The sequence below is a fragment of the Physeter macrocephalus genome, chromosome 13 (genome assembly GCF_002837175.3).
Source record: "Physeter macrocephalus isolate SW-GA chromosome 13, ASM283717v5, whole genome shotgun sequence".
NCBI classification, from domain to species: domain Eukaryota; kingdom Metazoa; phylum Chordata; class Mammalia; order Artiodactyla; family Physeteridae; genus Physeter; species Physeter macrocephalus.
This window is the reverse complement of record NC_041226.1, coordinates 77,257,582-77,269,517: the sequence shown is the minus strand read 5'-3', so window position 1 is coordinate 77,269,517 and position 11,936 is coordinate 77,257,582. Positions and strand designations below refer to the sequence as shown.

At 39.0% G+C, this 11,936-nt stretch overlaps 1 protein-coding gene and 2 long non-coding RNA genes across 5 annotated transcripts in view; 2 read left to right on the top strand and 1 right to left on the bottom strand.

Moving 5' to 3' along the window:
- Window positions 1-11,930, bottom strand: part of LOC129392664 (uncharacterized) — a 57,002-nt gene extending 45,072 nt beyond the window's left edge. Inside the window, exon 1 of the long non-coding RNA XR_008618948.1 lies at window positions 11,044-11,930. This is a non-coding gene — a long non-coding RNA (uncharacterized lncRNA). The remainder of the gene's footprint in view (window positions 1-11,043) is intronic.
- NALF1 (NALCN channel auxiliary factor 1) overlaps window positions 1-11,936 on the top strand; it is a 591,782-nt gene that overhangs the window by 225,029 nt on the left and 354,817 nt on the right. The window lies entirely within an intron of this gene.
- LOC114487514 (uncharacterized) overlaps window positions 11,133-11,936 on the top strand; it is a 98,682-nt gene continuing 97,878 nt past the window's right edge. Inside the window, exon 1 of the long non-coding RNA XR_003682676.2 lies at window positions 11,133-11,219. This is a non-coding gene — a long non-coding RNA (uncharacterized lncRNA). The remainder of the gene's footprint in view (window positions 11,220-11,936) is intronic.

The window sequence follows — 11,936 nt, the reverse complement described above, 5'->3', positions numbered from 1 at the left end:
GACGCAAGAGGGAAGAGTTATGGGAACATATGTATATGTATAACTGATTCACTTTGTTATAAAGCAGAAACTAACACACCATTGTAAAGCAATTACACTCTAATAAAGATGTTTTAAAAAAAGTAAAAAATAAATCCCTAAAAAAAAAACAAAAACTCATTTAGTCTCTCATTTTAAAAGAGCATTGAGAATTACAGCAAGCAACTAAAAAATGCGTGTTACCTTTTGATATGCAAAATACTTTAGCGAACTTATTTCACCTAATTATCTTTTCCATTTGCTGTATAGTTGTGAGCACGTTGAATCAATGCACCTTTTAATAATGTGAAACATTTTATGAAATGTAGAAATGGTAAACCGTTCCACAGAAGTTTCTGCCACACAAAAGGAGCTGAAGTTAAGGGTGGGCTGCCTTGAATGAAACGTGTGTTCACTCTAACAATCTTGCTAATGGCCTCAGAGTCTAATTGAGGCTCACAAAATAAATAGCAAGAGATCAGTTTGTGTTCTCACTTGACATTCTGCTTGAAAAAACAATGACAGGAAGGGGAATCCCAGTGGAAGGAACAGTGGGGCTTGGGGAGGTGTAATGTCCATTACATGGAAAGGGCTTTGGACGTTGCCTTAAATCAGCTAAAGTGCACTATACAAATGCAAAGTGAAGCAGCAGCGCTGTCTGTAGATTTATATACCAAATGACCAGAGCATGAATCTTGGCTGTCTTTTTTTTTTTTTTTTTTTGTGGTACGTGGGCCTCTCACTGTTGTGGCCTCTCCCATCGCGGAGCACAGGCTCCGGACGCGCAGGCCCAGCGGCCATGGCTCACGGGCCCTTGGCTGTCTTTTTGAATGAAACGTCTTGCTTTGGAAAAAGATCAAGTGTCTGTTACAAGGGTAGCAGGCCTTCATGATGATTTATTAAAAAACAAACAAACAAACAAACATAAAAGATCAATCTTATGGGTAAGGAAGGGGTGTCCGTGCCACTGAAGAGAAGTGTCTGATAGCTTGTGTATTTTCAGATTTATGAGAGAATAATTTCGTCTTCATAACATTTATGGATTCTGTATAGACATTACTTAGAAATGAAAATAGAATTACTGTCCTTGTTTTTTTGTTTTTTTGGTTTTTTCTACTTTCAAGGCAGAAAAAAAGCGTTTAACATTGCATTCCTATTGTTTAAATGAGCTGGATTTCAGAACAACTCCAGGGTGATAACTACCCTCAAGTTTAAGACAAAATAAGTAAACCTATGGAAGGCATTCATACTGGGTGCACGCAAATTTGTTCTTTCTCTCTGGAAAGCTGGATGCTTTTAGAACTAAGCTGAGAATTAATAATAATAGAAGGGGGAAGAAAATATAGAGTGCATGGTCACCGTGCTTTCTCCATAGTGGTATTTCATTTGATCCTTTGTTCCAAGTTGCTTTCTGAGTGGCATTTTTCTTTAAGCCTTATGTGTAGGCTTTAAAATATAACATCTTAAAAATATAAACATCTTAAAATATAAACATCTTTTATAGGAAATTGCACTCCTAGGCATACAGCGGAGAATGTGCCCCTACTGCAGACATTCAGTCCGCTTTCATGTAGAGAAAATATAGGTCCAAAAGGAACTCCTTCATTAAGCTTTCACTGGCACATATGAAAAGACAATCTCCCCCTCACCCATGGTAAATAACACTGAAAAGAATATGACTTTCTGTGAAATTCTGAACTCCATTATGGGCTTTTCTAATAATAATCATAAGGATGAAAAAGCCTCAAGAAATCTGTTCATTTTAATAATACAGGGTCTGGTAAATAGTATTATGGAATCAAGCTGGTGCAGTGCTTAATCTCACAAGGTACTCATTTCTTTTCATAAGTTTTTGAAAATCACTCTCTAATTCCCATATCCCAGGGGAAATAATAATGTATTTTCTAGGTGATTAAAAGTTTCCTAAGTTCAGTTGTACATAGACCCAGGACTAAATCAATTGGATTAGAACTATTTCAACAGGGGACACAGATCACCTTTTTATGTTTTGATTCCATTTTTAGTGTGTGTGCCATCTTGAAACTGAGTGCAACTTCTGGAATCGCTCCTTGTAGGATGTTGTAGGGAAGGGTAAGGAACAATATGCCACTCTGAAATTGACTCAACTTTTGGGGGTCATTCTTGCACTATGTGGCAGAGAAGAATGAAAAAGAAAACGTGCCTTTGTTTATTTAACCACTTTCTTACTGTAGATCTTCTTGATTGTTTCCAGTTTCTAGTTATAAATAATAATTCAAGGAGCAAATTTGCATATAACTTTTTTACAGTGTCTGTGATGGATTTATAAAAGTGGGAGTTCATGGTATTTTTTTAAGATTTTGACATATCTGTCACCTCATCAATTATTAACAAAACTATTAAACATCCATTGTCATTATTTTCCAATTTTATGTAGTGGGTAAGATGAACAAGTTGGAAAGAAAACTTTTTATAATCTACATAGTCAATCTTTTTAAATTTATTTATTTATTTATTTATTTTTGGCTGTGTTGGGTCTTCGTTTCTGCGCGAGGTCTTTCTCTAGTTGCGGCGAGCGGGGGCCACTCTTCATCGCGGTGCGCGGGCCTCTCACTATCGCGGCCTCTCCTGTTGCGGGGCACGGGCTCCAGACGCGCAGGCTCAGTAGTTGTGGCTCACGGGCCTAGTTGCTCCGCGGCATGTGGGATCCTCCCAGACCAGAGCTCGAACCCGTGTCCCCTGCATCGGCAGGCAGACTCTCAACCACTGCGCCACCAGGGAAGCCCCATAGTCAATCTTTTAAAATAGGTGTTATTGAGCTAAATAAATACTCTGGATGTTGAGTGAACAGGTGTAAATTTTTTCTGCTTTGAATATGGAACCCCTCATGTACCATTCATGCACTAAATTGACTAAGCTGTGTCTACGTTGCTGAACAACCTGTCAGTTCAGAGAAAATAATCACTCAAAACAGTTATTTGGTGTCAGGTAGGAAAGAATTTTCTCTTTTCAACAGAGTTTGTTGCTGTCGTGTAGCTCAGACTAGAAAGAACATTTATGCCAGAAATATTACCCTTCCTGGAAAACTGTACCATTCACCTGGCTTGGAACACCAATGAAAGGCCATATGAGAGAATGATGAAGAGGAAATGAACACTGGGATTAAATGGAGTGAAAGAGACCTGGTTATTTTTTTCGGCATGTCATTAATAAACTTCGATTTTCCAGCAACATTTTATATAGACAACCAGTGCCGAACATAAAATGCAGCAGTACGATATGTAGAAATGAAAGATGGGAAATTGTGGTATTTCACAATATCCCTAAGGTACTTTTAAGCATGTTCTGATATGCAACACCTTAAATAACTATTTTTGCATTAAAAATTATTTAATCACTTAAGATGTAGCTAATAATTTGGAGTTGGTGGTTCATATCTGTGTGCTGTTTTCTGCTCAATGTCAGAAAGTTGACCTCTTTTCTGAATCACTAGGATACTCCCCATTTAGACCTTTATTATCAAAAACATTGAACCAAGGTTTTTTTTCAGGTTACATTGCCCCTGGGTGGAGAGGAATCTAATGCTAAATCTGCATAAAGCTGCAAGTAGAGATAGGTTAGGATCAAATTATCAGGTGCTAGTGGAAATTTAATCTTTAAAGGCAAAAAAAAAAAAAAAAAAAGGTGATATTCTACATGGGAGTTCCTTGTCTGCACTCTGATTGTTGATAATTCCTCAGCATTAATGACTGGGGCCCTGACAGGCAAAAGGAATCATGTGCCTGTGGCTAGATTAATGCATGTTGGAAAAAGCCAGGGGTTATGCAGAAGAAATCTATGTGTTAAAAACTCATAAATGTCTATGGTTTAGCATCTGAATGTGTTGCTTTTAACTTTGGCCTGAAAGTATAACCTAGCATTTACCCAGAAAATCTGGAAACAGAACATCTTTCCCCCGTCCTGCCTTCCTCTCCTATCCTCCTTTATTGAGGAAATAAGGGGAACATCGATGGTGATGGTGAGCAAGCGGTCAAAGAACATCATCCTCAAAAGAGGAACTGAGGGAGCGGGAACTAAAGGTCAAAGGCCACAGATATGGGCATACTAAGTTTACAATTTAGCTCTGTTCTACAATTCACTATTCAAAGGTTTTACAGCAAAAATGAGGAAGAACCCAAGCACTTATCCATAAACATCCACAGATACTATCACTTGTATGTGGAATCTAGAAAAATGATGCAGATGAACTTATTTGCAAAGCAGAAATAGAGACACAGATGTAAAGAACAAATGTGTGGACACCAAGAGGGGAACCGGGGGTGTGGGATGAATTGGGAGTTGGGGGTTGACACATATACACTATTGATACTCTGTATAAAATAGATAACTAATGAGAACCTACTGTGTAGCACAGGGAACCCTACTCAGTGCTCTGTGGTGACCTAAATGGGAAGGAAATATAAAAAAGAGGGCATATATGTATACGTATAGCTGGTTCACTTTGCTGTACGGCAGAAACTAACACAACATTGTAAAGCAGCTATACTCCAATAAAAATTAATTTTAAAAATTGATTAGATTGTATCGATTATAAAATATCTCAGGATGGGTTAAATTTTAAAATAGCGTAGTGATGTGTCCATTATGCTACCTTTTTTGTAAGAAAGAGGGAAATATGAATGTGTGTGTTCTGTGTGTTTGTGTGTGTGTGTATCTGAGTGTATAAAACAGAGGGATATACACAATGAGGTGAGAATGGGTCGGTGAGTGTGAGAATTGAGGACAACAGAAATTAGAGTCAGAGCGAAACTTTTGAATATATAATTTATTAAATATTTTGATTTCTAAGCCATAGGGATGAATTACCGTTCAAAATAATAAAATTCACTTAAAAAAATAAGCTTTATACCCGATTTAAAATTTATATTACTCATCTAAAAATAACAGCTTGCCAGAAAAAAGAATTATACAAGATGACATCCTGTGGTTTTTCCCAGAACTACAAATTGAAAAGTCTCTGATGTTTTAAGAATTTTTACCAAGAAAATTCAATATATGGTAGCAGGCAAGAGTTATGATAAATAATTTGAATTTTAAAAGCTCCAGTAATTGTCTCCTGTGTTTTTATTTCCCCATCCTTCCTTCTCATTGGCCACACAAAATTGTACTTACATTTGTATAAACCACACATTGGCTTAGTAGAAGTACATTACACAGTAAATCAGAAGAAATTTATACATCTACCTCTTGTAAGTACCTTTAGATAATTCACTAACATTTCTGAGCCTTCATTTCTTTGTTTATAAAGTGAGGATGATTCTTCCTCCATCACTGAGTTATTCTCCAACAAGACTTAATGCTATAATATTCAGAAACCTTTTACAAATTTTTTAAGTCCTATGGGAATGAAAATGGAAAATATGGCTATTTTGTTACACAGCTGGACTGTAGTTATGCTTCAATCAACCAAGTTTGTATGTTGATACAATATACACATCCGTCTATACATTTTCATCCATTGTAATAGTTTAAAATGCTTGTGCCTGTCATTCTCACTCTATCTACAAAACACTTCCTTATCCTTTGGGCCAAAATAATTTCTTTCCTTCTGTTCTTTAATTAAATAGTATTTAGTCCAAAAAGTTGTTTCTAATTCATACTGTCTTCTGTATGTGGCCATTTTATTTGCTTAATTAATGAATAGATATTTATGAGCATGTACTATGTTTTAGAACGCTCAGGAATGTTGGGGGAGCACAGAGACACCATGGCACTCCACTCTCCTTACTTCCCAGCAAATGTGCCCCATCTTTGCCTTTCTACAGAGGTTTTGTGCAGTTGACTCGAACCATGCATACAACAGAAAGAAACAGTGGTGCAGATAGATAGTATATTTACCTTTATTTCACTTATGACTTTCGGATATTTTTGCATCTAAAATTCTTAAGCATTCAAAACACTTCCAAGAGTAGCTTTAGAGATAATGTTCAAGAGGAGTTAACTTATTTTCTAATTTCTTTACCCTGTACCAAAGCTCAGAAATATTTCCTTTCTCAATGATGTAGACCTTCAACCTAAACCATGTGACCGTGCATGAAAAACAATGTTTTCCTGAAAAAAAAAAATGCATATAAAGAAAAATTGCTTTATGTTTGTTTCTTTGAATACAGATTCAATAAAAGAAAAGTCATGATAGGAGATATTAAAACAGTAGATTTATAAACCCTCTAACTTAATTATATTAATCAAACTTGAAAGGCTAAGTATAGATAATAGAGTTGACTATGTATGTGTGTTTTATAGTGTATGCTCTCCATGCTTTCTTGTGGGAGACATAAGCCCAGGTGACTCAAGCCCTCGTGATCCAGCTTGGAGCTGAACCCACTGCATTCTTAAGAGCAAGTCTTTGGCAACAGTGGAACCTATTCCAAAAGTTCTTTTTCTTTTTCTTTTTTCATTTAAAAACAGTAATTTATGTTTTAAGTTTTCCCAGATTTATTGAGTTATAATTGAGATATAACATTGTGTAAGTTTAAGGCATACAAGTTGTCGATTTGATACACTTAAATACTGGGAAATGATTACCGCCATAGTCTTAGCTAACACCTTCATCGTGTCACATAATTACCATTTCTTTTTTGTGGTGAGGACATTTAAGATCTATTCTCCAGCAACTTCCAATTATGTAATACAGTATTGATAACTATAATCACTATGCTGTACATTTAATCCTCAGAACTTCTTCCTCATATAACTGGGAGTTTGTACCTTTTGATCAGCGTCTCCCCTTTTCTACTACCCTGGCAACCACCATTCTACTCTCTATTTCTCTTGAGTTCAGCTTTTTTAGATGCCACATATAAGTGATATTATACAGCATTTGTTTTCTGTATACTGGCCTACTGTAGATTTTGCTCGCCAAATCAGGTTCATTTGATCATCTCTACAATTTTTCGTGGTGCAGTGAATCTGTTTCCCAGACATTCGTGGTCTCATATCATGTATTTTTTTTTCACTTTGACAGAAAACTACTGTATAATGTCTCAATCATTCCCAATTCCATTGCTAGGCCTAGGTTCTGTAATAGCTTCTGAAAACCGTTCCCTATAGGGTGCACTGTCTACAGGGTACAAAAACCCAAAAATAAAAAATAAAAATACCTGAGCTGTATCCGACGTGGAATCGTTTCTGCTGGTGAATAATGATTTGTTCAATGAATAATCACTGACATTCCACCTGGGCCAGATGGATTTGTAAATCCTGGGGGTGAAAGCAACCCCAGGGTTTTGTATAGAATATTTTTCTTTTTCAGTAGCTTACCTCTGAGGTAAGCAGGAGAATTCATCAGAGACAGAAGATCGGTGGAATAGAATAATCATTATTGGAAAATCTCTCTCATGGCCATACTTCAGATGTCATTCCGTGAGTCCCAGCAACATCTCCCCTGGAGGGGCCACCCTCATTCCCAGTTACACACGCCAGGGCCGACTCTCGGAGCCGAGAGGGAGAGGGAGGCTCCGTTGACTTGATCATTCATGATCATACTCAGATCAGAACCCAGGTGATTGGCTTGCAACTTGATCTCTGCTCAGGAAGTCAGAGCCTTGTCTGGGCCTTCATTATAGCCTCAGGGGGGCAGCACATCTCGATTGTTCTCATGGGTTTTGAGTGTTCAGTCTCAGAGTAGGGGTGACAGGTCAGATAGCCAAGCATTACATTCAGGCAGGCCTGGGTGAAACGTATATGGTCCCTGGGGAACAAGAATACCTAGAAGCAGAAAGTAGTATCCTAGCAACTACAATAGAGGAAAAAGCAGTACAACCACTTTATTTTTTTATTTTTATTTTTTTAAATATCTTTATTGGAGTATAATTGCTTTACAATGGTGTGTTAGTTTCTGCTGTATAACAAAGTGAATCAGCCATACATATAGATATGTCCCCATATCTCCTCCCTCTTGCGTCTCCCTCCCACCCTCCCTATCCCACCCCTCTAGGTGGTCACAAAGCACAGAGCTGATCTCCCTGTGCTATGTGGCTGCTTCCCACTAGCTATCTATTTTACATGTGGGAGTGTATATATGTCCATGCCACTCTCTCACTTCGTCCCAGCTTACCCTTCCCCCTCCCGTGTCCTCAAATCCATTCTCTACGTCTGCGTCTTTATTCCTGTCCTGCCCCTAGGCTCTTCAGAACCATTTTTTTTTTAGATTCCATATATATGTATTAGCGTACGGTGTTTGTGTAGTACAACCACGTTAAAGGGAGAGCCGGTTACAGTAGCACATTATGGGAATGGGAACAGCAGGCACGTAAAACACGAGTTTTGCTCGGACTGTGCCTCTGATGACTCAACAACCCTCTCTCTGTAATTTCACATCAGTCTAGTTTAGTTTAAAAGTTCCCCCAACAGGACTATTTTACTGTCTTCTTTCTCACAGTTCACGGCTTCTTGATAGAGTTTAGAATGGTTAACGTTGCCACTATTAAAGGTATGTTCCTTCATGTTTCTATAGTTCTGTTAACCTTAAGGAAGCTTAATGATACTAGAAAGTATTTATCAAATCAAAAGTATAATAAGAAAATATTATTATTGACCTGGAAATATGCAAACTACCTAACAGTAGACTGCTGTGTTAACACCGTAATTTGGGACCGGAAGAATCTGATGAAATTGCAGGGAGAGCTGAGGCACTCAGATGTAATTACTCGCTCGGAGATCAATCACAGCACTGCATCCCTTCCTTGATGGGATGAGTCAGAAGCAAAACTTTCAGGATCAGGCGTTGGTCTGATCTTAAACACGTGTTCTACTTGACAGAGTGATGCTCCCTGGGAGATTACTAGTCAAGTGTGCACTGTGTTTGAGCTCTCAGTAAGCTCGGTACCGCGAAAGCTATGACGAGGTGAATGGCATGGGTCCTGCCTCCTGGACTTAAAACAGAGAAAGCAAGAGAAGGAGGCGGAGAGAGAAATAGAGAGGAAGGAGCCTGAAGGAGGCAGAAAGGATTACTTCTAGTACCGGGGACTAACGTTTCTCTTCAAATAAACCAAAGACACTTTGGAAAACTTAGAAATATGCAGGGATGGTGATTAATTGAGATAAGCAGAAGCTTTGAGTTAGTGTGATGGACAAATTTCTGTCATGCCCTCCCCACACAGACAGTTCCAGATTTCTCTACTCCATCGTCCTGTGGGAATGGAATATCAAAGGAAGAATAAGACGGAGTTGGAAATACACTCAGTATTTAGGAGGCTGCATCTGGCATAATTCGCTGGCTGGGTGGTGTTGTGCACTAAATATATACATTGACTGCCATTTTATACCCTAAATTCTAAAGAGTGGATGGTGGACGAAAAAGCAGGGTTCTCACTGCTGTGAGAAAGTCACTTAGTGCAAAAGTATCAGAAACCACTGCTCATCCACCAGGGAACCCATGGATGGGAAGACATCCTGTGATTGATAAAGGTGAGAAAAATGATGCAGATAGAGAGTCCAGCTGGTAAAGATTTGTGAACATTCAGTTATAGAATTGCAGAGATTTTTCTGTTCGTCTTAGAATTTCCGGAGTGCCACATACAATTAGAGATTATCCTGTTTTATTCAAACAGTAGCACATTGTTCCCCACACAGATTATGTCTCTTAGTGTACATGGCTCCTTGCGGCACAGGTATTTATAGCTTTAAATGTCAAGGGTGTCTCCCACTTGACCGAATCATCACCATTCTTTTGAAATCCCTTCTCTGGCTCACCGTCAAATTGTGGTTCCAGTGCGTACTTTGGATTTCAATGATAAGCTTCCTGTCTAAGGATTGGCAGCTTTTCTTTTTTTTTTTCCTGTCCTAGAGGAGGTGGTTTTTTTTTTTTTTTTTTGAACAGGTTTCAGACGTCACAATTAGGGATTATTCCATTTTAAATGCCCTATAAAAGCCAATTGGAAAATGCCAGGGAAAAAAATGTTCCACTGATGCATGCCAGATTACTTAATAATGAACACACAAAAAGAAGGACACCTGTTTCTTTCCAACCCCCTAATCTATTTATGATTTGGGAAATTTGACAAGAAAACAGAATGTCCAGGCATTAGAGCCTCTGAAATTTCCATATTGGCCTCCTCTGGAAAAAAAATAGCTTTGACGGCTGTTGTTTTGGTGAAATCTTATCCTATAACGTTAGCAGTGTAAATGATACACACTAAGAATTAAGAGGCCTGCGTTCCTGTCCCAGTGCTGCGGGCAGCTCCTTGTGTACCTAGAAGCAGTTCGCTCATTCATATAAGGCAGGTGGCAGGACTGCATGATGCCTGAGAAAGTTCCAGGTCAGACAGTCTGTGGTTTTCTCTAAAACTGGAATTGATTAGATGCTTGATATATTTTCTTAGCTTTACAAATTTGACTTTAGTAAAAGATTGTATATTTGGCTCTGATCTAATAAAGAAAAGTGCAATATGTAAAAGATTAGTTTTATATTCTGAGGCAACCCTGTCTGAATATTCCATCAGAGAACTATATTCCTTCCAAAATCCTTGTTTATGATCAGGGTTCAGGAGGGAGCAATGAGATACTCTCTGGTGGAGTAATGCACCTCTTGTCAGGTCAGATATCAGGTGAGGAGGATCTTGTAGGGTAGCAATGGTCAGAACGAAGAGGAAGAGATGGGTGCAAGAAATATTTAGAAATAAATCAGCCAGACTTTGCCACTGTTGCCACATCTTAGCTCATGTCCAAACCGTCCGTCTTGTTTCCTTTTCACCCCCTACATTCTAATCCTCAGACTTCTCTCTCACAAACCCGACACAAGTGAAGTCTACCAGCCAGTCCTGCAAACTGCATCTCGGCCGCTCCTTGCTCTCACCTGGAGAGGTGTTCAGAGTGGTCTCTTGTTTTCCACCCTGTCCCGATGCTAATTCATTTCCCACACAACAGTGAAATGATCTTTTGAAAAGTTTAAGTTAGAACATGTCACACTTCCATTTAAAACGCAAGAGTCTTTCCTTCGCACTGTGACGTAACATGGCCCTGTGGCTCACAGCACTCCACCCTTACCTTCCTTCTCCTTCTCCGGGAGTGTCTGCCCACACTGTGAATGGCTGGTTTCTTCTGGCTTCATCCAATCTCGGGTGAAATCTCCTTTCTTCAAAGAGGCTTTTCCTGAGCTTCGTACTTCAGGTCCTCCTATCTCAGCGCCCTGTTTATATGCTCCGTGGCACTTATTACAACCTGTAAGTAGCTTTAAGGTATTTGTGTTTCTTTTTTATTATTTGCTTGATGACAGCAGAGATCTGCTTGTATTATTCATTGTGGAATAGTCTAATGAGTATGTGTTGAATGAATGAATAATTAGATGAACACAATGCACTTCTCAGTTTCGTTACGCGCACCAAGCACTTTGAAGAACGAGACAGCAAAATTTCAGTAAGCAAAGGTGATCACAAAACCTCTGGAGCATTTAGGTTATTCCGAGTGGCAGATTATGGACAATGGGGGACGGGGGTGGGCAGCATAGAAACGCTGGCTGCCAGGCTGCTGCAGGCAGGCTAAGGAGAAGAAGGAAAAGGAAGGTGGAAATAACATCTGGACACGTGCAACAAGCTCGCCCTCCACTCCTCTGCTTCTCTAGTGATCTTCTTCTTTCCATTTGTCATTCTTGTGCTGCTTTATCTTCCTGCCTCAGTTAATGTTTTTCATTCATTTTGTGGCACTTTTCTTGCTTTGTTTTTGCCATCTCTAACCCAGGGCTGTCCGCACGCTCCTTCTTTGTGGCTCATCTTTGCTGGAGCTGTTTTTTACTGGTTTGTTCACCATCCACTGTGGTGATGGTCAGGCTATTGTTAATTCTTGAGAATTGATTTTTTTTTTTTTTTTTTTTTTTTTTTGCGGTACGCGGGCCTCTCACTGTTGTGGCCCCTCCCGTTGCGGAGCACAGGCTCCGGACGCGC